Source organism: Eucalyptus grandis, chromosome 1 (assembly GCF_016545825.1).
Source record: "Eucalyptus grandis isolate ANBG69807.140 chromosome 1, ASM1654582v1, whole genome shotgun sequence".
NCBI classification, from domain to species: domain Eukaryota; kingdom Viridiplantae; phylum Streptophyta; class Magnoliopsida; order Myrtales; family Myrtaceae; genus Eucalyptus; species Eucalyptus grandis.
Genome location: NC_052612.1, coordinates 854199 through 882185, shown reverse-complemented (window position 1 = coordinate 882185; position 27987 = coordinate 854199). Strand labels below are relative to the sequence as shown.

At 38.7% G+C, this 27987-nt stretch overlaps 2 long non-coding RNA genes across 5 annotated transcripts; both read right to left on the bottom strand.

Moving 5' to 3' along the window:
• Positions 1-5159: 5159 nt before the first annotated feature.
• LOC120290826 lies at positions 5160-6639 on the bottom strand. Its single transcript, XR_005548455.1, has 3 exons — positions 6388-6639; positions 5431-5600; positions 5160-5318 (listed from the first exon to the last, which is right to left on the bottom strand). It is a non-coding gene; the product is annotated as an uncharacterized LOC120290826 (long non-coding RNA).
• A 14104-nt stretch (positions 6640-20743) lies between these two features.
• LOC104429231 lies at positions 20744-26623 on the bottom strand. 4 transcript variants are annotated; one of them, XR_005548449.1, is made up of 5 exons: positions 26006-26623; positions 25295-25433; positions 22235-23974; positions 21069-22137; positions 20744-20978 (listed from the first exon to the last, which is right to left on the bottom strand). It is a non-coding gene; the product is annotated as an uncharacterized LOC104429231 (long non-coding RNA). The 4 variants fall into 4 exon arrangements; XR_005548448.1 differs by having other exon boundaries at positions 20744-22137; positions 22235-24016; XR_005548447.1 differs by having other exon boundaries at positions 20744-22137; positions 22235-23979.
• Between the last annotated feature and the right edge of the window lie 1364 nt (positions 26624-27987).

Here is a 27987-nt window from a genome sequence, read left to right as displayed (position 1 = left end):
AATTGCCGATGGAAGAGAATGTGCCGAGACCCTGCTTGAGCACACAAGCATGGATGGACTTCCCTTGTTTATTGGATGGCTTTGAAGACGCTTTGACGATGCTTTGGCAATGGAATTAATCATGCAAGGGTCAGTGAATTCAATTCCTGCTCACTTCGCTTCATTAAAGTGGACTAACACTTCTTGCCATCTTCCACTGGAGGACTGTTCTCTAACCCGTGAGACTGTGTCGGCAATTCTCAGGAACGTTGGGTTGAAATGTAATGGCATTGCAAAGTTCCTCCTCTTCGATTGATTTATTATGCACACACAGCTGCATTGTTCCCCTTCGAGACTGATCGTAGATTTACAACATAGTTGGAGACTGTCAAATCCAACCATGGTTTACAGTTTCCATTGTAATGAATGACTGCTGCATCCTCCATCTCTGTCTGGTTAAGTGCTGGATTATAGCTGAGTCTCAACACTAGCCACCTCCGATCGAACTAATAAGTCAGATTGTAGAAAGTGACCAATCCAGGGGTAAGATGCCGAGTATCCACAATGTCCTATCCTCATGCATTTCCTGCTATCGGTGATATATTCCCGTGATGTTTCTCTTCTTCCACTCTTGGAGGTCAAACATTTTCATACCATATGCCCGACCACAAGCACCGGGATCAGAATTCTCAGAGATAATTGAATTACAGAAGTTGAGATACTTGTCAAATCTATAAAAACTCTCCTTACAAGTTTGAACGGCACCGTTTACCATCCCATGCTGATCAAAAAACGAAAGAAGTGTCCATAACCCATCTGTTTATTGATTTTTTTCCCTTGCTATTAAGCAGAGAAAGGTTAAAACACAATTCATGAAAAAGGCACACAAAGAATTCCCCCAAACAAATGTCCTGAAAACTTCCTCTCACTGCTTCCCCCGCTTCCTCTTCCCCACTGCTACTCCTGCTGCTTCCACTGTCCCCGCTCCTCCCTCTTCTGCTGCTGCTAGTCCTTCTACTGCGTCCACTGCTCCCTCCGCTTCTGCTGCTTCCACTCCTCCCTGTACTCACACTACCCACCTCCATGTACATGCCCTCCATCCTCTTTATGCTTAGACTCCTCCTTCTCCTCTTTGTACTAGTACTGCTTAGACTCGTCCCTCTCCCTATACTTCCTCTGCTTAGACTCCCTCTCCCAGCAAACCGCTGCACTTGGACCACGTTGAAATTTCACATAAGTTTTAAGCACTGCACAATTAAGATAGTGCTAACCTTTTCTCACTAATCATATAATCAAGGACAGATTAGGTTTCTTGTGGAACATATTGTTTATACTCCTACAGTTACTCGAAAATTGGGGTCAATAGAATTATTCTAAAAAAAAAAAATCTTCTTTGAATAGTATAGAGCTAACATTTAGCTTGACTAATTCCTATTGGCACATACAAACTACCACATCTATGTACTTCATATAACAGTCCACATCACTGACATGTGTGGCTCCTAAAGATTATTTTGTATCTTGCAATGTTTATCCTGCTGACAACCAAAAACTGTTGTCAAGGTGGTACAAAAAGTAAACTTTCATACACTGTCTGACAAAATGAGATTTGTCTTTTGCAATTCATTGTATGGAAGAATTTTTTAAAACTTGGAGGGGGAGGGGGGAAGAAAGGAAAAGAGACTGTTGAAAGCTAGGAAAAAAGTACTTATTAAAACAGTAGTGCGTGCACTGCCAACCTATGCCATGCCAAAATTTAAAACTCCAGTCTTTGTTTCCAAGGCAATCGAGCCAAAAATCAGGTTTTTTTTTTTTTTTTGAGGGATTATTCTAAAATGGAACTTGAGTGCGCTGAAGAAGATGGGAGGAACTCTCAAAGGCAGAACACGGGAGGCGGAACGGAGTTGGAGAATCCGTCGCGCTTTAACAAAGCCATGCTTTTGCTAATCAATCTCTGGAGAATAGCCTCCTGTCCTAATGCTTTAGGACAACAAGATTTTAGGTAACGATTGACGGTACGGTCATGCAGACTCAAAAACTAGAGAAGTTAGGGGATAAGCTAAACCATTTTCAAATTCTGCACGCTAGTACGCAACAATGTGAACATTCAAAAGGGCGATTATTACAAATAGTATGAAATTAAAAAAAAAAAGGAAAATATAAAAACTCATCACATCACACAACGTCCAGCAATGAATTATCCAGCAAGAAATAAATTTAAAAATTACAGTTTATGAGACTTGTATTTGTGTACTCATTTAATTTATAGGAAACAACATTTCCAATTAAAAAGAACGTGTTGAAGGAACACTAGTTGATCGGTAAATATATTTTTATCCGCGTAAATTTCAGAATAACTTTAAACTTCTAGCAATTTGTGTAGTTCTACCAAATTATAGCATCAAGCCAAGGTTAGAACAAATCAAATTTCAAATCTGTGCATTCACGTGTGTCAATTGTATATTGACGAAGAAGAAGATTTGGTACCATAATTGCATGATTATAAGAGTCTTCAAGTGACTGTGTCAAGTCATTAGGCTCAATCGGATGCTCAGTCTGTGACTCATCTTTTCTGCCTAGCTCCTCGAAAACTTTTTGAATGACCAAATCAACAATTTTCGCTTGGTTACCATACTCAAAAGTGCTTTCATTAGTTGAGTAGATTTAATTCATATCCATACATCGCACGTGGTTACAAACAATATCTAAATACACTGAATAACCAATATAGGCTAATTTAGTAGAATTCAATTCACCGGATGCCTTTTTCTATTTGGTAGTGGTCTACACAATGGCTGAAATTACCACGTGGCTACCACATGGTGCCCAAGCAAAATTTCGGCATTTATAGCTAAGCCTAGAAAATATTTTCAGCACTTATAATAGGGAGAAAATGCAGATAAATTCAAGGTCATCCATTGAACACTGCAATTTGACGATGGATCGTCACAACTTTTGGTGACGATAGGAGTCCAAAAGTCCCTATCTGACAAAAGTTGTGACCCATTTAGCCATTTGATTGTTTGTGTCTCATATAGTCAAATTAAATGGATAAATTGAATGGGTTGCAACAACTAATCAATTGGTAATTGTCTTAGGCTCTTGGATTTGTGGACCGGGTAGGGCAGGGGAGTTCCATCAACGCTACCCATTTTTTGGCTGATCGAGATATTTTCGTTAAAATATAAGTTAAATTTAAATTAGATTAGATAAAAATAATAATAAAATTAAAAATAATTTTTTTTTAAAAAAAAAAGGGAAAAACATGAGCACTTAGTTGCCACTTGTCATTTGACAACTATTTAGCCACATGTCATTTGACAACATGGGTGGATTCAAAAACTACATTTTCAAAGCCCTTGAGTTTATATTTAGGGCCCCATTTGGTAAAAAAAAATTTGAAGAATTTTGAGGAAATACAATTGCATTTCCTCAGCCAAAGTAGGTCTAGTATTTTGAGTTTTAAGCATGTATATACCTTTATTTCTTCCAAAATGAGGGATAAAAAAAAAGTTTCATACTAATGGGTTCGTTCGGTCCATAATTGTGAGTTCCATTGTGCGAGATCTTGGGCTTGTCTTTTGATCTCCTAGTTCAAGTCCATGGCTTAGCAATAGTAGGTGCTTATGGATGGATATCTATTGTTCAGATAGCATACTTCCATCATTGAACATAAAAATGCCCATGCGTTCACACATATGTAGATAGAGAAAAAAAAGTATAGGCAACAGTATGGTTGCCGACGGCGGTGATATCAGCTTGTGTGGACCCCTCAACAACCTTTGCCCAAAGTGACTTTATGTAGATCTTCAAGAAATGTGAGCTGCATAAATCAAGAAAGAACTCCAACAAGAATGGCCACTTGTATCTTCAAGCCCCTCCCAATCTACATGAGATGCAAATATTTTCTTGACCTAATTTCAAAATCACTTTAAATCCTGTGATCTTCACTCCCTGGTCCTCCATCCTTGACCTCAAAGTCAACTCTAATTCTAAGTATTCCATTGCTCATAAGCACAAGGAACAAGGAAGCAACAAATGAACTTCCACATTCCCAAAATTTCAAACTATTCCAAAGACCATAGTTAATTGGGTCCAATTCTTTTTGGGGTTAATACCATAAAAAATATCAAATTATGTCCACCGTGATACAAATATCCAAGATCTTATATTTGCCTATTGTGACATAAATACCTACAATTTTTTTATAACATAAAAAATTGCAACCTTATACCAATGTGATAAATACACTCTAGATAGAACTGAAATAAATGATATAGAAAAAAAAAACTAGGGGTCATGGTGTATTGTGTGATACGAAAAAAAAATCATGGTATTTATGTCATAATTGACGTAATATAGCACTTTTTTGTAGTATTTGCCCATCTTTCTTTGACAAAAAGAAAATAATTCAACTCAATTAGTGACAATATTGTCGGTTCACCTTAGTTGGTGGGGGTTATTGGCCCTCGCCAATGCTTGGACAATCCTCTCTCCCTCGCTCTCTCTTTGTTTCATGCTCACTTTTTCCCTCTCTAGGAATTTTTTTATTCCTATTGTAGTTTTTCCACCCTTTCCTTTCCACATCATTAATTAAATTAATCAACAAAAATATGACGTTGACGTGGTTTGTCACGCCACCATTTTGGTCCACCTGTGTATGACACAAAAGCACTACATTTTCTTTTTGTCCAAAAAAAGTTTCAATTTGATGAATATATTTTGTAAAAGTTCAATGTTAGGGAAAATTCCAAATAAAAATTCCAAATAAGAGTCAAAAGTCATCTCATTTTCTCAAATAAGAGTTCAAAGTGCCTTTATAAAAAAAAAAAAAGTATCATATGTTCACATATATCCTTAATTGGCCAGAATATTTTGCCGACCGGCAAGCTAGTGAGATTAAGCCCTTATTTGAAACAATCAAAATCACTTCAAGCCCTTTTTTTTTTTGGAGTTGATATGCTTATTTCGGATCTTTATTTGAAATAATGTCAACTTCAAACTCTTATTAGGAATTTTTCCTTAGGATTATTTGTTGCTTCTACTCTTGAAAAAAAAACCGAGTGAGAGACGTTAGGTTAAGAGCAAGAGCGAGGTCAGCGCGAACAGCGTAGAGAGGCCTGCAAAACAAGATGACGGTGAGGCAAAACCGACTGCTAAATCTCTCTCTCTCTCTGTGACTGTCAGCATCAAAGCTGGGCTTCGAGGTTATGGGTAACAGCCGGGTTACTTAGGAGATTGGTGCTTGTTCCGAAAGACTCCATCATATTAAGTTCAGGTAATACGGTAAGACCTTGCATGTCAACACTTTCTCCAGCATATTTGTAAGGATGAGTTGTCTGCACATTGGACAAGAAGAACATTCAAGCGTCATGAAGCATCACAAAGTGAGCCTTTTTAAGTTCACTGGTTGAATTCACTATCAGATATACCACAGACTATATACATTACCTTGGACAGAAGAATTTCCACAGCTGGAGAAGGCAGGCTCTTTCCGGAATAGATGGCACATTCTGACTCCCACGGTCATGGGGCGTGAACCAAGGTAAACACTGTGCAAGCAATGACGGTGCACGCATTTTACCCTAATCCGCAAGAACTGATTATGACAAGAGATCAACCTATAAAAACCAATTTCATTAATTCACTTTGCAAAGTGATACCATGATCACAATCTAATCTCGATAAAGTAGAAGAACACCACTCAATCAATAAGGCAAGGAGAAACATGAGATGGACTGGCATAAATTTGAATTGACTGCTCAAGCACATGAGTGATTTAAGAAATGATGTATCCCTCATTCAACATAGTAATGGAGGAAAAACAAGAAGCTGTGCCCACATCTCTGGTGAAGGAAGTTTCCAGGAGTCACGTATAGCCCCACCCCGCATGATGTTATTCGTCAGCCAATTAACAGTGAAATAATCTAAAACTAGCCAACTGATGAAAGGCGAACCAGAAGAAACCACCACGTTCCGGCAGCTTAAAAGACTCAAAATTGCTAGAACATCAATACGGAACCAAACCGAATGGCTACGCTTAGAAGAACATATCTTTCATTCCAAACCAAGACCCTAACTTGAAGCGCTGCGTGAGTCCTCATCCATGGAAAGTGGCAACACGGTCGAAACGCAAGCGTAACACGCAACTGAACCCCATCTCCGGCATCATCTCTCAAAACCCGCAGCTAAGCTAATGAGGAGTAGGACAGCACGACTACTCATCGAGACAGAATTAACGCTGGTTCCATTGCAGAAGCATCGAACCGGTTCAGGAAGCGCGAAACCTAAAACTCGCCCCAAAAAAACCAGCTGCAAAATCCTAACTAGAACACAGTTCAAGCAATCGAAAGCAGCAGCACAATCAAAAGACGCAGAAATTTGCGTCGATCAAAAGGGAATTCCGACCTTGTTCCGGGATCGACGGGCGCAGGGGAATCGACGAAAGGACGCACGCACCTACCCAACCACCGCAATCACGAATGCCGCTACCGTCTGCAACAGAATCCGAGCAAAAATTCCCTCACGAGTCGCGAGTCAGAAGAACACGCGAATCGAGCAGTTTCCCGGAAAATGTCGGATCGTCCTTCTTCTCCATCGCTACGAAGTCAAAAGGAGGCGATCGCCCGAGAGGTGAGAACGCGAAAACGCGCTAGAGAGAGAGAGTTACAGAGAAGCTTCGCTTCCTTCGCTTCCATACCTGCACCTGCACCTGCACCTGCGCTACACTACCATGATGACGATTCCCAAATTCTTCCCCCATTTGGACTCGACGGCCCTCGTGGAGTCGCCGAAATTACGGCGACGACCGGGGTGGCATTCGGGTAAATAAGGGAGAGGGGAGAGCATTTGCGGAGTAGCAGCGCCTTAGTCAAGCGTGGAAAGGGAACCGGGGGGGGTTGGGCTTGGTCGGCGAGGCCGCGGGCTTCAAATTCGTCGACCGGGTAGGGCGGGGGAGTCCCCGTCAACTCTCCCTCCGATTTCGCCACGTGTCGTTTGACGGCGAAGGGTGGGCCTGGGAAAACACCTTCTCAAAGCCCATTGGGCTTTAAAAATCACCTTAGAGAAGTGCAAATACGGTTCTGACGGATTCCTTCTGGAGAATTTTGTTGCAGTCCCGAAATCCTATAGTACTTTGAGTTTAGAGTATTACCGAAATATATATATATCTTTTCCAACTTTAACTTCTCTAATCTTTTATAATTTCGAAAATGTCTACACCCCAATCGATGTCGCCCTATTTAGGCCACCAATGGACCACTAACAAGGCTAGATTTGGTTACCAACAAGCCACTCTTGCATTGGTGGCGGCTACATTTGACCGCTGGCTGATTTGGCTCGCTGGCGGCTAAGTTTCGCCAAAAAATGTTTGAGAATAGAAATTTTTTTAGCAAAGTTCCTTCACAAAGTATAGTGTTTTTCAAACGGTATTTAAGTCAAAGTAATGTTTTTAAATTACACTTGATCAAACGCTATTTGCAAGAACAACGCTCTCACCCAAAATTCTTTACATTTTCCATAAAAGCTTTCCCCATGGTGTTTTTAACACACCCGGAGTAGAATTAGAATTGGATTGATACTCGTGAACATTAATCCATACATTAGACATAAATATACCCTTTCGTGCTAATTGAAGATCATATTGATCAATTAGTGTAACTATGTCTGTGAAATTTTATGTTTAAATTGTGTGTCATCATGCTACATAACATTGTTGATAAATGTGTGACGTGTCAATTTTGCTTTACTAGTAATCGTATCAAAGATGAAATGCCCTTCTCGCTAAATCAAAGTTCAAATTAGGTGAGAAGGGTAATTGAATGTGTGAAAATTCATGTTTTAGCATCGTGTTGCATAACACGTTAATAAATGTGTCAAATGTGAATTTGATTATAAATATAGTTATTTCGTGTAATTAATATTGAGATGTTGTAATTCAAGATGCTTTGTTGTATTATGATGAAAATGAACGGATGGCTTTTGAGATTTTGCCCTAGGCACCATAACCAAACCCTTATTTGCAGCGAGGAGAAGATGAAAAAGAGAGCAAAAGAACAAATTGAGCTACCGTCGGATTCAAACAATGTCATCACTTGCTGCTCATAGTCACTGTGATTTAATGACGCCGCTGCCATGAGCAAACTTGGCAATCAGCCAATCACGCTAGCCTTAGTCACGCCATTGGCAGTGCTTCTAAAGTCACCCTCCCTTCCGGTTGACAGGGCAAGGGTTGGGTTTGGTCGGTGAGGCCGCGGCCTTCAAATTTGTTGACCGTGTAGGGTGGGGAGTTCCCGTCAACTCTCTCCAATTTCACCACGTGTCATTTAAGTGATGCTTTTAGCTTTTTCCAACGATGGATTCCGATTTGTAAAAAATAGTAATTTAAAAAATACATTTTAGAAATAATTATTTATATTACTTATAAAATGATTGAACAAATAATATAACTATTTTCAAATCACATAAATATTATCATTGATATATCTCTCTAGCTCTTTTTTACTTTCAATAGTAGAAATGGGGGGCGAAACAATGTGATGAGGGTTATCATCTCATACTTATCAACCTCCTACATTGTAAATTGAGATATGTCAAATATATTGCGTTAATAATGATATGGAGAATATGAAGTGGTATCATTTTTAGTGTCTTTATAATCGACCTCCAAGTGGCTCGTGCTTCTTTGCTCAAGTGGGATACCATAATAACTTTTGTTATGCCACAACTGTCATGCCTCAATCTATATTAGGATACAAGGGAATGACACTGCTGTCCCTCACAAAGTAAAGGATGGTGTACTCTGTAAATTCACACCTAGCACATATGGAATTATTATTAAATATAACTCTTCTTGGAGAATACTCACACTATGTTCCAAAGTGTCATGAACCGATAATTATAAAGACAAAATCCTCGAACAAAAACTATTGACAAGTTTCTAATATCATTTCAAAATTACTACAAAAATCATCTTCTCAAATAATTCCAATATACTCTCATTTGCACTGCAACGTTCATGAATCCTCAGCCTCACAATCTAGAGAAGTTAAAAAGGGGCAAGCAATATCATGGCTCAGCAAGTGACTAATACCACTTCTATCGGATCCAGCTAAGAATAATGCAAATTAAGAAAGATATGCACTCACAACGAACAAGCAATCAATAACTAGGTGCAACATTAATTTCCATATGAATGCCGGCATAAATTGATAATATTTGGCATAAACTAAAAATCAATTGCTATATCGAGAACCCTAGGGTCCCACTTTGCTAGGTAATAAAGCTTGAAAACTATATCGGTTATGGTTATGCCTAAAAAATTATATCGGTCATGATTATCATCCCAAAACAGAATCGTTCTGTATGAATGTTCATATCTCATATTCTCGTCATGTGCAGGCTAACAATGAGTAGAAATCAAATAACACAATGCGACATTGCTGCCATATGTAATATAACAATAATAAAATTATGTCGGATGCGTATATTCTCAATGCACTTTTACGGCAGCACTTAAATGGTCGAAAAATATCTAGAGCCTGATTCGGTTTTTGAAATAGCATGCCATAAAATGTTCATTTTTATATCTCATCATAAAGTACGTGCCGAAACTAAGGTCGATAAAACAGGCTGACCAGCATTAAGAACTAGATTTTTGGTAATTCTCTCCCCTAGTGTTTTGTTTCCATTCTGCTGGGTTGTTTACCCAGTGACTCCCAAGTATAGTTTACTATATTTATCTTTGTTCTCTTCCTGCATTCCCTTCTTTTCAAATAGCAGGCAGGTTTACTCCATTCTCTTTTCTTGCCACTCACCTTTTTATGGTGATTACTTTAGTGTCCTCTCCTAATTTTTTTAATTCTACCGCAGGAAAATTATTGATCTTTGGGGTTTCCCATATGCCAAAATGTAAGTAGTATAATGATTTTCTGGGTCATTCATACTTTCCTCTTTTTTACCCTATAGAATAACCAATTGAAAACAAAATTCGGATTCACTTTCCTTTTGTTTATTTCGACATCGCTTTTGGAAATTATGGAAAAGTTTCATCATTTCCGATCACCAAGATTGTTTTTTTCCAACGACCTTAATCGGGTCATCTATTCTATATTCAAATTTTGCGGTACGTTCTAATTTTCTAAACCTTCTCAGCATCTTTTATTGCTATTTTCTCATAATTCTTAAATTTATTTTGCATATCTTTCCTGGAACTAAAACCTTCCACGAATTATATCCGCCATCAAACAAATTCCTAATATTGGTCTTGCCGTACATTATTATATGTTATATGTCAAGGACTTTTATAACCTTTTCTTGTCATAATACAAATTTTAACTTCATAGTGACTTACAAGGGTCACGCAATTTGACGACAATCATATGCACCAAGACTAATAATAGTTGTTTTTTTTTTATTTGTTATATTTGATACTCAAATAGAAAGTATTTCCAAATAATTAGTAAATGGAGGACCAAAGGTAAAGAATGGAATATGCAGTCTTTTTCAAGAAAACCTTCAATTAGGGGCTTCCTTGGATCCTTGATGCGGTCGAAGGGTTACCTCACCAAGGAATGGCAATTTGTTTTCCACGAGGGCCTCCCACTCTTGTCCCTATCTTATGGGGCATTATGGGGTAGGCAATCAAAATGCATTCCTTATTTTAATATATCGGTTTTCGCATGCCTAATACCCCTAATTGGTACAATATCTTTTTCCTACTTTATATTTGATAGTACTCTCTAAGGTTACATTTGGTCGTTTGGATTTTTAATCAGGATATGATTGGATAGGTAGGATATGAAATTCATAGGACTTTGATATATCATATCCACTGTTTGGTGATTGCAACAATAAAGTCGGATATATTCACATCATATCATATACATTATTTAGCATAAACTGCGTATAAAAAAATGAACAAAAAATTTTATGAACAGGATAGTAAAAATCTCTTGCGATGCTCTTGCTTAGTTTATTTTATTTTATTTTATATTTTATTTTCCTTTCTTTTATAATATCTTTTTTTTTTTTTTTTTTCTTCCCCTCCCGTCATTCTCTAATAAAATTTTATTAAACATTAGATTGTACTAATAAAACTAAAATACTAAAATACCTAAAATATAGATATAAATATATATTTAAATTTATATATTGAACTTATTTATAAAAATAATTTAATTCAAATATATACAAATAAAAATAAGATTATATTGAAATAATTAATTTTTTTTTGTTATTTTGAATTTCTTATATTATAATCCAAATATTATTTATATTGATATATTATTTTAATTTTGTTAATTTAAAAAATTTGTCATGCGAGAAAAATAACTATTTCTCATGACAAATTTTAATTTTTTTAAATTTAAAAAATTTGTCATGTGATAAAAATAACTATGACACTCTTGCTTTATTTTATTTTCATCTCTTTTATCAATTAATTTATTTTTTATTTTTCCCCTCCCGTCGTTCTCTAATAAAATTTTATTAAATAGTAAATTGTACTAATATACCTAAAATATATAATAAATATAAATATATATTTATATTTACATATTGAAATTATTTTATAAAATATAATTAAATTCGAATATATAAATAAAAATAAGATTAAATTAAAATAACTAAATTATTATTTTTGGTTATTTTAAATTTCTTACATTAGAATTCAAATATTATTTATATTGAGATATAATTTTAATTTTGTTAATTTAAAAAGTCCATAATTTGAGAAAAATAACTTTCTAATTATGGATGCTAGTAATTTTATTTACATTTATTCTACCTCCCCATGTGATAATTTTATCTAGTCTATTTTTTCTCATATCCTGCTTTATCTTATTTTGAGTAGGCACCAAATACAAGATATGATAAATTTGATCTTATCCTGAATTTCATCTTGGTTGCCAAACGCAACCTAAGTGTTTTAAATCCAAGGATTCTGGCAACCTAAGTGTTTTAAATCCAAGGATTCCGAAGTCTAGATGAGACTTGAGATGGAGTTTTTAACGTCATGCTTAGGACAACATATCAATTCTGCAAATATTTAGACCTGTAAAAGGATAAAAAGCCAATAAAAAGATAGATATTTTTGGAAGGGCAAATGATTGGCCAAATTTATCCCTACCCCAAGTCTAAAATCTGCTGTCTTTATCTGTTTCTCTTTATGGTTTGGGCTAAGAGCGTCCCAAAAAGTATGATTGGTGCCTTTCTTTGAGAAAAGTTCAGTGCAATATGCTACGACCGAAATTGTTCGTGTCATGATCTCCCGGAGCCTCCATGAAAAGCTTCAAAGCCTTTTCAAGTTATTTTGCTTCACGCTATGAAAATCCCCGTTAAACAACCCCATCAACGTGCTGCCCTCGGCCTCTCTCGAACCAGCTCCTCAGAACGCCGGACTGGCTTTCCACAGCCGCAAGACGAAGAGGATTTCTTCTGCTGTGCCGGTCAACAATGCAGCATTTGTCCGCCTTGACACTGAACATTTCCATCACAGCTTGAGATTACCATTTACTTGCTCTTTAGCGAGCTTGGGGTTCGGATCAAGAATCACGTCGAGAATTTTGTGCGTCCGATGGTTGCTGTCACCCCCAGCACGAACAGAGCGAGAATCAATCTCTTAGCATGGCCATAAAGAAGCTGGATCTCTTTTATCCTCCTATTATTCGTAAAGTCCCGCTCTCATTTTCGATTAGCTTCATTACGAAACTGATGTATCTGGCTAGAAGATGGCTGGGAAAGTCAGACTCCTGAGTCCGATATTAACTATCAGCAACCTTCATGAGAATGATTATTCTATGTTGACGTTGGAAATCCATTAGATTTCTTCATGATCCTAAATGTTTCAAGGGGTCAAAATTACCACAATTAAGTCCCATTTCCAAAAGGTATTACCAAAAATAATAATAATTTGGCGACGAATAAAGAACTTATATCCGTAAGTACTCATACAGATGAATAGGAATTCAAAAGGGTAGATAGATTTGAAAATGACAAAAAAATAAAATAAAATAAAATAAAATAAATTGTTTGTTCCGCCTATCTGGAGTGGTAGGCGGTGTCCATGACCCGTCTACTTCTGTTTATTGACTAGTTTCCTTGCTCTTAAGCAGAGAAAGGTTAAAACAATGCATAAAAAGGTACTCCAAGAATGCCCCGAACGAATATAGTGAAAACTTCCTCTCACTGCTTCCCCCTCTTCCCCGCTTCCTCTTCCCACTGTTGCTACTCCTTCTGCTGCTTCCACTGCTCCTGCTCCTCCCTCTTCTGCTGCTTCCACTGCACCTGCTCCTCCCTCTTCTGCTGCTTCCACTCCCTCCTTCTCCTCCCTGTACTCCCACTGCCCTCCTTCATGTACCCGCTCTCCAGCCCTCGGCCTCTCCCGGTATACCGCTGCACTTGGACCACGTTGAAATTCCACATAAGTTTTAAGCACTGCACAATTAAGATAATGCTAATCTTTTCTCACTAATCATCTAATCGAGAACATATTAGGTTGCTTGTGGAACGTATTGTTTATACTCCTACAGTTACTTGAAAATTGGGGTCAATAAATTTATTGATATAAAAAGAAAAGAAAAGGAAAGTAAATTATCTTTGAATAGTATAGTGCTAACATTTAGCTTAACTAATTCCTATTGGCACATATAAACAGCCACATCTATGTACTTCATATAATGATCCACATCAAGACATGCATGGCTTCTAAAGATTATTTTGTATCTTGCAATGTTTTACCCTGCTGGTAAGTAAAATTTCATACACTGTCCGACAAAATGAGGTTTGTCTTTTGGAATTCATTTCATGGAAGAATTTTTTAAACTTTAGGGAGAGGGGAGAGGAAAGGGAAAGAGACTGTTGAAAGTTAGGAAAAAAATACTTATTAAAACAGTATCGCTTGCACTGCCAACCTATGTCATGTCAATATTTAAAACTCCAATCTCTATTTCCAGGACAATCAAGCAAAAATCACATTTTTTTTTTTTTTTTTGTGGGAAAAATTCTAAAATGGAACTTGAGTACGCCGGAAAGATGGGGGAACTGGCAAAGGCAGAAAACGAGAGGGGGAATGGGGTTGGAGGATCTGTCGAGCTTTTACAAAGCCATGCTTTCGCTAATCGATCTTTTGAGAATAGCCTCCCGTCATAATGCTTTAGGACAACAAGATTTTAGGTAACATTTGATGGTTATGCGGATTGAAACTAGAGAAGGCAGGGGATAAGTTAAACCATCTTCAAAATCTGCAGGCTAGTACGCAACATGTGAACGTTCAAGAGGGCGATTATTGCAAACAATATGACATAAAAATAAATAAATAAACACTCGTCACATCACACAACTCCAACAATGAATTATACAGCAAAAAATAAATTTAAAAATTAAAGTTTATGAGACTTGCAGTTGTGTATTTATTTAATTTATAGGAAACAACATTTGCAAAAAAAATAACACGTTGAAGGAACACTAATTGATCCGAAAATCATTTTTGTCCAAGTAAATTTTGGAATAACATATAACTTCTTGTAATTTGTGTAGTTTTACCAAATTATAGCATCAAACTGAGATTAGAACAGATCAAATTTCAAATCCGTGCATTGACGGGCGTCAATTGTATATTGATGAAGAAGAAGATATCGTACTATCACTGCGTGATTATAAGAGTCTTCAAGTGACCGTGTCTCGTCATCAAGCTCAATTAAATGCTTCGTCTGTGACTCATCTTTTCTGCCCAGCTCCTCCAAAACCTTTCGAACGACCAAATCGGCAATTTTTGCTTGACTACCATACACAAAAATGCTTTCATTAGTTGACTAGATTTAATTCATACCCACACATCGCACATGGTTACAAATGATATCTAAATACACTAAATAATCAATATAGGCTAATTTAGTAGAATTCAATTCACCGGATGCATTTTTCTATATGGTAGTGGTTTACATGACGGCTGAAATTACCAAGTGACTACCGCATGATGCTCAAGCAAAATTTCCGCATTTATAGCTAAGTCTGGAAAATATTTTCAGCACTTGTAATAGGGAGAAAATGTAGACAAATTCAAGGTCATACATTGAACACTACAATTTGTTGATGACAAATCATATAAACCCAAAACCCTTAACAAATTCCCCAGTGCCAGCGGTAGCTATAACAATTGAAAATAAATGATTTGATAGGGCAAATTCAATAGGAGCAGCACTTGGAGTCAGAGGTAGTTTTCAAAATTTTCCATTTAACAAAGAAGAAGAAAATAAATGATTTGATAGGGCAAGATTTTATCCCCTAAAACAAAACCCCCCAAAAAAAGAAGAAGAATTAGGTAGGCATCTTAAAGATACTTTTACCTTTGTCCCTCCTTGACCTTCCATCCCTTGATTTGACCAACCTTTGCAAGTGCCTCTTTGAACGCCCTAAGTTCGACTTCGGAGGAAGCATTCATTGGGCATGGAGTCCAATTTTTAACATCCCTAGGTTCCACCTTATAAAAGATGGGGAAAATCTTTGCTCTACCCTTTGACCGAGACACATTGTTCATCATGTGTTCAAGCTCAACAAGACACCATTTGCGGTCATGATAAGTTTGAGAAATGATGGGTATGTAGATTTTAGAGTTGTCAATAGCTTGTAGAATTGTCTCACCAATCTTATCGCCCACCTTGATTGCGTCTTCGTCCCTAAATACACAGATTCCGGCATTATTCAAGTCTCTATTGAGGAAGTCTACGAAGTCAAAACGAGTATCCGCTCCACTAAAACTCAAGTACACATCGTACTGAACTTCTGATGATGCTCTGGTCTTTGAGTGTGCCATATTTGGCAAGCATATTACTTCCAGACCCCTCTCTCTCTCCCTAGAAGAGAAAAAAAGGTTGGTAACTTGGTGTGGTGTGGCGTGGCCTGGCTAAGAAGTGAGCTGAGGTTTTTGGAATGCTTCCGCGGCAGAGCACACAGAGATGAAGATGGAGATCCTCGGGAATATATTGTATGTTAATGGTAAGTGGTCAGCACACATGCACGAAAAAAGATCATCCAGCAAGCTGAAGGCGTGTGCAAATAGATTTAGCAAAGGTGATTTCTGCTCAGAGTGCACAATCACATGCAAAAACGCAAATAAATTCGGACGAGATTTTACCTAACTTCACAGTATAATAGTGCCAAATTTGGACTTCATCGGAATCGCCTTGACGGATGACCGATAGTGCTCCCTAGCAAAGGATGGCCACGGTGGCAGTTTGGCAAGGTGCGCGCGGCGGTGATTAGGCCAACAATTTGTGACACAGCTCGGCTCATCTCGTCTCAGTAGTGACTTTGGGCCGCGGGTGGCAACGCAAGACGAAGCCATAAGGGACGCCGAGCGAACCTGCGAAAAGAGAAAGTGGTTTCGTCGTCACGAGGAAGGATCACAAGCACGTCGGCTCGGGATCAGGATGCAACGGCAGTTCATGGGGACAGAGAGCAGCTGCGTCGTCTCCGGTAGCTGGAGGTGTGGGAAGCAGGGGGAGCTCATTAGGTTCAGCGACGGACACGACGGCCTCCCGCCGGGCCGGGCCCGACGAAAACGTACGAAAAAAGAAATCAAGGCCTAGAGAAGAATTGCTACACAAAAAAGGCTCTCAGCTTCAGAATCCCAAATTTGAGGGAGGATCTTTTTTTTTTTGGAGATAGAGGAATGCCGACAGACAGGTTCGGCAAGAGGAGAGGGCAGTGCCGTCGGAGCTCGTCGTGCGTGGGTTGGACAGTAAAGCAGCTCGTCGGAAGAAAGGAGGCGGCAGCGGTGAGCAGCAGGCGTCAAGAGTGGGGGGCAGTGCTGTCGTCGTCGCTCACGGGCTGGAGCTGCGACGTCGATGAGTGCAGACGAGGGTCGGAGCAACACGAGCGCGCGTCTTCGTTTAAGTAAGCAGGTCTGTGTCACCTCCAACCTGGCGAGGGTCGGCCCCATCTTCGTTTGAGCAACACGAGCGCGCGCGTCGTCTCTCTATTAGTTAATTTTAATTTGGATATTGCTTGGCTCAACGGTCGTCAGCCAAGGAAAAAGACGGTCAAACATTAGCCAGGCGTTAGCGTTTTCTTGATAACCCAACGTGATGATATTCTAGCTTGACAAAAAAAAAAAAAAAAAAAAAAACGTGATGATATTCTAATAAAAGGCATACATGAAGAATTCAATTGCAACTGTTCAAGTAATCTACATTGTCCTCCAAAGAAAATTGACTGAGAGTCGTTTCTCTCTTTTTTTTTTTTTTTTTTTAAATTTAGCTTTGACTCATGTAATTTTAAGATTGATTTTGTAATGTTTTAGGTCCCCGCACATCTTCATCTACGAGATTAGGATCGGGAAAGTAAAAAATTTTTTCTTTATAATTCATTATTCTTATCTTGATTCTCTCTTTACTTTCATTTATTTTATGTATAATCGATATCATTGGTCTTAATTTTAGGTCACTAGAGAGTCCTCTTAGAGCAATTTAATTTGAGCAAAAGGAATTAGAAGTCATTTCATTACATAATGATTTCGTTATTAGTTGTAAAATTAATGTTTCAAGTGTTTTTTCATCTTTTAAATTTAATAGATTTATGTAATGACATTAACAATTTTTTTTTTTTAAGATTAGGACCTCATGCATGTGATTTGAATACCATGAAAAGGACCATCTAGTTGTATTCTTTTGTCCATTCTAAGAGCCACCACCATGTAGTATCATAGTACATCGTTCATCTCATTTTAACGCCACCAAGATTCATCTTGCTTGCCCCATTCTCCACCTAGGAACTCTTCGAAAGTCTTCGTGTCGTGTCGAACACTTCGACATATATTCGATACTCTTTGACACTCGATCAACACTTGTCGAAAAATCCTATACCTAGTCATCTTTTCGATACTTTTTGACACTTGAGTTGGAATTCCGACATATGACTTTCCAATACATGATCATAACATGCGAGGTCAATTTTACAAATTTTCAATAAATGAAGTGTTGAAATATATATGTGAAAAAAAAAATAAAAATCAATAATAAAATAACAAATTAGGAAAGAAAAAGAATTTAATATTTTATTTTCTTCTCTTTAACTCTTACTTTCTATGATACACAATTTAACCTCAAATTTTTCTTTTTTTTCTTTTGACACGTTTGACACGCAAGTCTAGAATGTGAATTACTTTTTTTTTTCTTTCCAAGTTTTATGGATTTACTGAAATGGAGTTGAATTTGTCAAATTGAAACAATGAAAGATATTAATAAATTGTGGATTAATATTTTTAGTGTAAATTTATTATAGGATTTTATTATTATTTATTTATTTGTGAATTTGAATCATATTAATTTAATTGAAATAATCATAAAAATAATAATTTATTATTTATATATAAAATATATAATATACAATGTGTTAACGATATATCGAAATTATTTATTTTTTTTGTGACGTGTCGCATATCGTGTCGTTTCGTGTCATGTCGTATCGCGTGTCGCGTATTGATATCGATGCTACTTAGTTCTCCACCCATTTCTCTCTCTTTCGTCTAGGATTCCCCGTCGGTTTCATCTTCTGCTTTTACAAAGACCCGCAATTGAACCCCATCTCCAGCATCATCTCTCAAAACCCGCAGCTAAGCTAATGAGGAATAGGACAGCGCGATTGCTCGCCGAGACAGAATTAACGCCGGTTCCATTGCAGAAGCAACGAACCGGCTCAGGAAGCGCGAAACCTAAAACCCGCCGGAAAAAAAAAAAAAATCCTAACTAGAACCCAGTTCAAGCAATCGAAAGCAGCAGCACGATCAAAGGACGCATGCATTTGCGTCGATCAAGAGGGAATTCCGACCTAGTTAGGGGATCGACGGGCGCAGGGGAATCGGCGAAAGGACGCACGCACCTACCCAACCACCGCAATCACGAGTGCCGCGACCGTCTGCGACAGAATCCGAGCAAAAATCCCTCACGCGTCGCGAGTCAGAAGAACACGAGAATCGAGCAGTTTCTCGGGAAATGTCGGATCGTCCTTCTTCTCCATCGCGACGAAGTCAAAAGGAGGCGATCGCCCGAAGAGGTGAGGACGCGAAAACGCGCTAGACACAGAGAGAGAGAGAGAGAGTTACAGAGAAGCTTGGCTTCCTTCGCTTCCGTACCTGCACCTGCGCTACACTACCATGATGACGATTCCCAAATTCTCCCCCCCATTTGAACTCGACGGCCCTCGTGGAGTCCCCGAAATTACGGCGACGACCGGGGTGGCATTCGGGTAAATAAGGGGAGAGGGAGAGGGCATTTGCGGGGCCGCAACGCCTTAGTCAAGCGTGGAAAGGGCACGTGGGGGCGGGTGGGGGGTTGGACTTGGTCGGCGAGGCCGCGGCCTTCAAATTCGTCGACCGGGTAGGGCGGGGTTGTCCCCGTCAACTCTCCCTCCAATTTCGCCACGTGTCGTTTGACGGCGAAGTGTGAGTCTGGGAAACCACCTTCTCAAAGCCCATTGGGCTTTAAAAATATCCTAGATAAATGCAAATATGGCTCCACAAATTTCTTTGGAGAAATTTGTTGCATTTCCAAAATCCTAGAAGTACTTTTAGTTTGGAGTATTTTTGAAAAATAAATATACATTTTTTCCAACTTTAACTTTTCTAATCTTCTATAATTTAAAAAATGTCCACACCTCCATCAACGTTGCCAGGTTCAGGCCACCAGCGAGCCACCAACGAGACTAGATTTAATTATTAGCAAGCCAATCTTGTATTGCTGAGTTTCGTCAACAAATGTTTGAAAATTAAAAAAAAAAAAAAATAGCATGGACCTTTACAAAGTATAGTGTTTTTCAAATGATATTTAAGTTAAAGTTATGTTTATAAATTACATCTTATCAAATGCTATTTGCATTTTGGAAAAACCCTCTCACTAAAAGTTCTTTACATTTTTCTAAAAGCTTTCCCCACGATGTTTTTAAACACACTTGAAATAGTATTGGATCTAGATTGATACCCATGAACATTAATCCACACATTGGACATAAATATACCCTTTGTGCTAAATTGAAGCTCATATTAATCAATAAGCGTAATTATGTCCGTGAAATTTCATATTATAATTATGTGTCGTCAAGCTACGTAACATTGTTAATAAACGCGTGACATGTCAAATTTCCGTGACTAGTAATCTTATTCAAGATGAAATGCCCTTCTTGCTAAATCGAAGTTCAAATTAGGCAAGAAGGGTAATTAAATGTGTGAAAATTCATGTTTTAGACGTATAGCGTCATGTTGCGTAACACTTTCAAAAGTGATTTTAACCACGCCCATGAGTGAACTCAGCAATGCATGGGATTTGAAAGCGAATGCAACCTTAAGACAACTCTATGCAAGAATATGTCATAGCCATTTATTTCACGAATCGAATGACGATCTTGATATATTTCTCACATAGCATCATTTGAAAGCCAAAAGATATCTGGGCAACCACTTTTTCAGCAAAAGCTACGTTTCTTTACTTAAAAAGATTATATGTCCTACATCTTTTGTAAATAAATTTCACCATCACAGTGCCCATAAAGGAATTTCAGTTTAGAAGCCAGATATGAAGATAGTCATCAAAATAACGGCCTCAAGCCATGGTAAAAACACAGCCAGAAGATCCGCATTTCAAACTTCCATGTCACAACAAGGAGATCTAAGAGCAAAAATCAAAATGAAGGTGAAAGTACCTGTATAGTTGGGACAAGTGCCAGTTCAACGGGAAGAGCTTCAGGATTGTTACAAAATGAAAGAAAAAGGAGAGACTTGGGAGTAATCTGTATTCTGTATTAAATGAATCGTCCTTTACAAGAATACGCTCCTATTTATAATACAATCGATATATAGCTAAAGAAGGAATAAGACCGAATACAAGAAATCAAAAATATCAAATCTAATTCTATATTGATTTTTGAAACGATACTATAGATCAATTATGATCCCAAATTGATATTCGCGTATCTCGCATATCTCCAACAAATTGATCTTCACATAACTCCTACAAGAATCAATCCAGAAAACATTTCACTTAATGCCTACCATGGCTCAGCTACTAATGCTTGAGGATACACCAAAGCAGACTCAATACCCTTCCCCAGCGTGTCTAACAGCAACCTAGCTTGCATGTCTAGTATTGAGCATTTGTACCTTCCAAAGGCTGACATATTATACGGTCAAGACTCTGCATGTGAAGAACAAGTTATGTTAATCAGAGGGGAGACAATCTTTTGGCAACTCATCATATATAAATGATACAGAGCAAATGGTACCGTCAAGTTAGCAATGTACCACCCCCCCAAAACCTTTTCTCTCTTCTCATGGTTATGAGAAACACAGGAACCTCATAAATCCAAAAAGAAGCATATCACCTTGTGAACAGCTCAAAGTACAAGTAATTTGTTTCCCTTTCTCGATTTGTGCTAGCTTTTTAATTGGAACATCTACTATCATTGTCATTTCCTACTAAAAAATCCTACAAGCTTGTGTTATAATCATCAGTAACCATTAACAGAACCACTAATCAGAATGGTACCACACCTCTTACAAGTGTTTGATGTAATCCAAATCAAAGGAAAAGAGAATCGCGTTAGAAACAGTATCAAAATCAGCAATTAGAATCGATACAATTTACCCTTCACGTGTTTTTGTTTTTCGGGTATTGACATTTCCTATCAAGAATGACGACGACACATGTTAGGAAAATATTATGAAGGATATATGCATGATATGCATGACATAAATCACCTAAAGTGACAGGATTGCTTGAAAAATGCCTCTATGCCTTGATTTTATTTATGAAAAACATTTCTTTACTGCATATGATAATCCACAAAGTTCAATTCTTGCTCTTTTCAAATGCTCTGCTCAAAGAGACGTTTAGAAGACTGGGCATGTTATTTTCACACTTGACTAGAAATCATTTTACGAACGATATAAATCCTTTACAACAAAATGGATGGTTGGGCCTTAGCATGCCAACTTGGTAGAAGGCGTCGCTCCTGCGGTTGATGTGCGCCTTGTCCTACAAGAGATGGGACATGTTACTTGCATTTCAAACTTGAATTGGACTAATTTAGGAACGATACACCCTTCTTGTGTTGAATCAATTTCATTTTGCTTCATGTCTTCATTCATCAGGAATTGCCTCAATTATTCCCCTGTGAGAAAAGAAAATAGAATGTGTTATTTCAGTACTTAATTGGGCTCAATGATACATCCTTTAGTGATAAATTTGACGGTTTTGCCTCAACACACCTCACTGGCAGGGGAAGGAGAGATTTTCCCCCTAATTTAAATGCCGATCCAATGTTTTCACATTAAGTCAGGTAATCATACTTCATCATATATTGTTCGGGCACATCCTGAAACCTTGTGCCTTTTCATGTTCATCTCTGTTTTGAACAAACTATCCCCGCACATTTGCATAATGTCTCTGCATTCCTAAGATTGAATCGAGATCAATGTGCCCACTCCACTCGTTGATGAACTTCAAGAGTGTATGAAAGTCCATCTGCTTGCTCCATATCAACATCCACATATGCGCCTGGAGAACCAGTACCAAAGTGGAGACATTGGGTTCGAATCCATCAACTCGGGCTCGCCGAAATCATGACAACCTTCATCCCAAATTTCCCTGATGAAGAAACCTATGAGTGAGCACATTCTGCGACACGGAATCCCTGCTTTGCATTGACCGGAAGGCGCCCAACGCGGATTCCAAGTCCCTGCACTTCATGTACGAATCCATGATGGAATTGCTGATGGAAGAGAATGTATTGAGACCCTGGTTGAGCACACAAGCATGGATGGACTTCCCTTGTTTATCAGATAGCTTTGAAAGACGCTTTGATGACAGAATTAATCATGGAAGGCTCAGTGATTTCAATTCCTGCTCACTTCGCTTCGTTAAAGTGGACTAACACTTCATGCCATCTTCCATTGGAGGACAGTTCTCTAACCCGCAAGACCGTGTCGGCAATTCTCAGGAATGTCAGGTTGAAATGTAATTGCATTGCAAAGTTCCTTCTCTTTCATTGGTTTATTAAGCATACACCGCTGCATTGTTCCCCTTCAAGACTGATCATAGATTTACAAAATAGTTGGAGACTGCCAAATCCAACCATGGTTTACAGTTTCCATTGTAATGAATGACTGCTGCATTGTCCATTTCTGTCCGGTTGAGTGCTGGATCATAGCCGAGTGTAAACGCATGCCACCTCTGATCGAACTATTTAGTCAGATTGTAGAAAGTGACCAATCCAGGGGGTAAGACACCGACTATCCACAATGTCCTATCCTCGTTAATTTCCTGCTATCGGTGATATATTCCCATGATGTTTCTCTTCTTCCACTCTTTGAGATCAAATATTTTCATACCATATGCCCAACCACAAGCACCGGGATCAGAATTTTCAGAGATGATTGAATTACAGAAGTTGAGATACTTATCAAATCTATGGAAAATCTCCTTACAAGTTTGAACGGCACCGTTTACCATCCCATGCTGATCAAAAAATGAAAGAAGCATCCATAACCCATCTGTTTATCGACTTGTTTCCTTGTTATTAAGCAGAGAAAGGCTAAAACACAATGCACAAAAAGGCACACCAAGAATGCCCCCAAACAAATATCTTGAAAACTTCCTCTCACTGCTTCCCCCACTTCCTCTTCCCCGCTGCCATTCCTGCTGCTTCCACTGCTCCCGCTCCTCCCTCTTCTGCTGCTTCCACTGCTCCCTCCGCTTCTGCTGCTTCCACTTCTCCCCCTCCTCCCTGTACTCCCACTGCCCTCCTCCATGTACATGTCCTCCATCCTATTTATGCTTAGACTCCCTTTGATTCCACTTCTCCCTGTACTCACCCTAGCCTCATCCATGTCCATGCCCTCCAACCTATTTATGCTTAGATTCCTCCATCTCCTCTCTGTACTAGTACTGCTTAGACTCGTCCCTCTCCCTATACTTCCTCTGCTTAGGCTCTCTCTTCCGGCATATCGCTGCACTTGGACCGCATTGAAATTTCACAAAAGTTTTAAGCACTGCACAATTAAGATAATGCTAATCTTTTCTCACTAATCATCTAATCAAGAACAGATTAGGTTTCTTGTGGAACATATTGTTTATACTCCTATGGTTACTTGAAAATTGGGGTCAATAGAATTATTTCGATAAAAAAAAAGAAAATAAAATAAAATTTTCTTTGAACGGTATAGTGCTAAAATTTAGCTTGACCAATTCCTATTGGCACATATAAACTACCACATCTATGTACTTCATATAATGATCCACATCAAGACACGCGTGGCTCCTAAAGATTACTTTGTATCTTGCAATGTTTTTTTTTGGGTAAAGATGTATCTTGCAATGTTTATCCTGCTGACAACCAAAAACTGTTGTCAAGGTGGTAAAAATAAGTAAAATTTCATACACTGTCCCAAAAAATAAGATCTGTCTTTTGCAATTCATTGTATGGAAGAATTTTCGAAACTTGAAGGGGGGTGGGGGGAGGAAAGGAAAAGAGACTGTTGAAAGCTAGGAAAAAAGTACTTATTAAAACAGTAGCGCATGCACTGCCAACCCATGCCATGTCAATATTTAAAACTCCAGTCTCTGTTTGCAGGGCAATCCAGCGAAAAATCAGATTTTTTTTTTTTTTTTTTTTTGTTGGAAATATTCTAAAATGGCAATCAAATACGCCGGAGAAGATGGGAGGAACTAGCAAAGGCAGAAAACGGGAGGCGAGAATGGGGTTGGAGAATCTGTCGAGCTTTAACAAAGCCACGCTTTTGCTAATCGATCTTTGGAGAATGGCCTCCTGTCCTAATGCTTTAGGACAACAAGATTTTAGGTAACATTCGATGGTCATGCAGACTGAAAAACTAGAGAAGGTAGGGGATAAGCTAAACCATTTTCGAAATCTGCAGGCTAGTATGCAACAATGTGAATGTTCAAAAGGGCGATTATTGCAAATAGTATGAAATACAAAAAAAAAAAAAAACATCACATCACACAACATCCGACAATGAATTATACAGCAAGAAATAATTTTAAAAATTACAGTTTATGAGACTTGTATTTGTGTACTCATTTAATTTATAGGAAACAACATTTCCAACCAAAAAGAATGTGTTGAAGGAACACTAATTGATCGGAAAATATATTTTTGTCCATGTAAATTTCTGAATAACATTTAACTTCTTGCAATCTGTGTAGTTTCACCAAATTAAAGCATCAAGCCGAGGTTAGAACAATTCAAATTTCAAATCCATGCATTCATGTCCGCCAATTGTATACTAACGAAGGAGAAGATATGGTACCATCACTGCACGATTATAAGAGTCTTCAAGTGACTGTGTCAAGTCATCAAGCTCAATTGGATGCTCAGTCTGTGACTCATCTTTTCTACCTAGCTCCTCCAAAACCTTTCGAACGACCAAATCGACAATTTTTGCTTGGCTGCCATACACAAAAGCACTTTCATCAGTTGACTAGATTTAATTCATACCCACACATCGCACGTGGTTACGAACAATATCTAAATACATAGAATAATCGTATAGGCTAATTTAGTAGAATTCAATTCACCGGATGCCTTTTTCTATTTGGTAGTGGTCTACGCAATGGCTGAAATTACCAAGTGGCTACCACATGGTGCCCAAGCAAAATTTCGGCATTTATAGCTAAGCCTAGAAAAGATTTTCAGCACTAGTAATAGGGAGAAAATGTAGGCAAATTCTAGGTCATCCTTTGAACACTGCAATTTGGTGATGACAAATTGAATAATCCCAAAACCTGTGACATATTCCCCAGCGCCAGCAGTAGCTATAACAACTGAAATATTAGGAAAGATGTCTCCAGTAGAGGATATAAAGTTGAATAGGAGCAGCACTTGTAGTTGAAGGCAGTTTTCAAAATTTTCCATTTAAAACAGAAGAAGAAAAGAAATGATTTGATAGGGCAATGTTTTATCCCCTTAAAAAAAAAAAAAAAAAAGAAGAATTAGGCAGGCATCTTAATGGTAGTTTTACCTTTGTCGCTCCTCGACCTTCCATCCCTTGATTTGACCAATCTTTGCAAGTCTCTTTGAGCGCCTTAAGTTCGACTTCGGAGGGAAGATTCTCAGGGCATGGAGTCATATGTTTAACATCCCCAGGTTCCACTTTATAAAAAAGGGGGAAAATCCTTTTTCTATCCCCTCTGATTGAGACACATTGTTCATCATGCGTTCAAGCTCCAAAAGACACCATTTGCAGTTAGGGTAAGTTTGAGAGATGATGGGTATGTAGATTTTGGAGTTGTTGATAGCTTGTAGAATTGTCTCACCAATCTTATCACCCACCTTGATTGAGTCTTCGTCCCTAAATACGCGGATTCCGGCATTATTCAAGTCTTTATTGAGGAAGTCTGTGAAGTCAAAACGAGTATCCACTCCACTAAAACTCAAGAACACATCGAACTCAAAAGCTCTGGCCTTTGAGTGTCCCATATCTGGGAAGCGTATTACTTCCAGACCTCTCTCTCCCTCCCCAGAAGAGAAAAAAGGGTTGGTAACTTGGTGTGGCGTGGCCTGGCTAGGAAGTGAGCTGAGGTTTTTGGAATGCTTCCCTGGCAGAGCACATAGAGACGAAGACGGAGATCCTCGGGAACACACTGTATGTTAATGGTAAGCGGTCAGTACACAGACACGAAAGAAGAAGAAGAAAAAAAGATCATCCAGCAGCTGAAGGCGTGTGCAAATAGATTTAGCGAAGGGGATTTCTGCTCAGAGTGCACAATCGCATGCGAAACCACAAACAAATTCGGACGAGATTTTATCTAAATTCACAGGATGGACTTCATCGGAATTGGCTCGACGGACGACCGGTACGGTGCTCCCTGGCGAAGGATGGCCACGGTAGTGGTTCGGCGAGGTGCACGCGGCGGCGATTCGGCCGACGATTGGTGATTCGTCTCGGTAGTGACTTTCGGCTGCGGGTAGCGATGCAAGACGAAGCCGCAAGGGACGCCGAGCCAACGAAAACAGGCTCGAGATCATGATGCAACAGCTGCGGCTTGGGACAGAGAGAAGCCGCGTCGTCTCCGGTAGTCGGAGGTGTGGGAAGGAGCGGCAGCTCGTTAGGTTCGGCGATGGACACGACGGCCTCCCGCCGGGCCGGGCCCAGCGAAACAAGAGAACAAAAGGAATCAAGGTCTAGAGAAGAAGAAATGCAGCTCAAAACAGGCTCTCAGCTTCAAAATCCCAAATTTGAGGGAGGATTTTTTTTATTTTTTGGGAGAGAGGGGAATGACATCAGATAGGTTTGGCGGGAGGAGAGGGCAGTGCCGTCGTCGTCGCTCACGGGGCTGGAGCTGCGACGTGGATGAGTGCAGAGGAGGGTAGGAGCAACCCGAGCGAGCGTCCTCGTTTGCGCAAAGCCTCCCGAGATCTTCCGTCTTTCCTTTCGTGTGTAGACCAAAATGGACAGACAATGTTGATTAGCGGAGAATTGCGACTCGCTGGTATTTATAGGACGCTCTGTTTTCCAAAGGTGGGAACTTTCAGGGAGTCCGACCGAATCAGTCAGTTTCAGTTTGGAAATTCCAAACTGAAATGAATTGGACTCCCTAAAAGTCCCCACCTTTTGGAAAAGTTCATATCCCTCGACCGAGTGTGATCCCCATTTAGCCATGCGATTGAAATTGATTGCTATTCATATGGTCAAATTAATTGGATAAACTAAATGGGTTGAAACAACTAATCAATTGACAATTATCTTACCTTGTCTTTTTTTCATGGCTCTCAAATTTGTGTAGGGCATGGGAGTCCCATCAATGCTACCCAATTTTCGGCTGATAAGAGATAATTTCCTTAAAATACAAGTTAAATTTAAATTAGATTAAATTAAAAATTAATCAAATTAAAAATATTTCTTAAAAAAAAAAAGAAAAACATGAGCACTTAGTTGCCACGTGTCATTTGACAACAAGGGTGAATTCAAAAATTACTTTTTCAAAGCCTTTAAGCTTTATA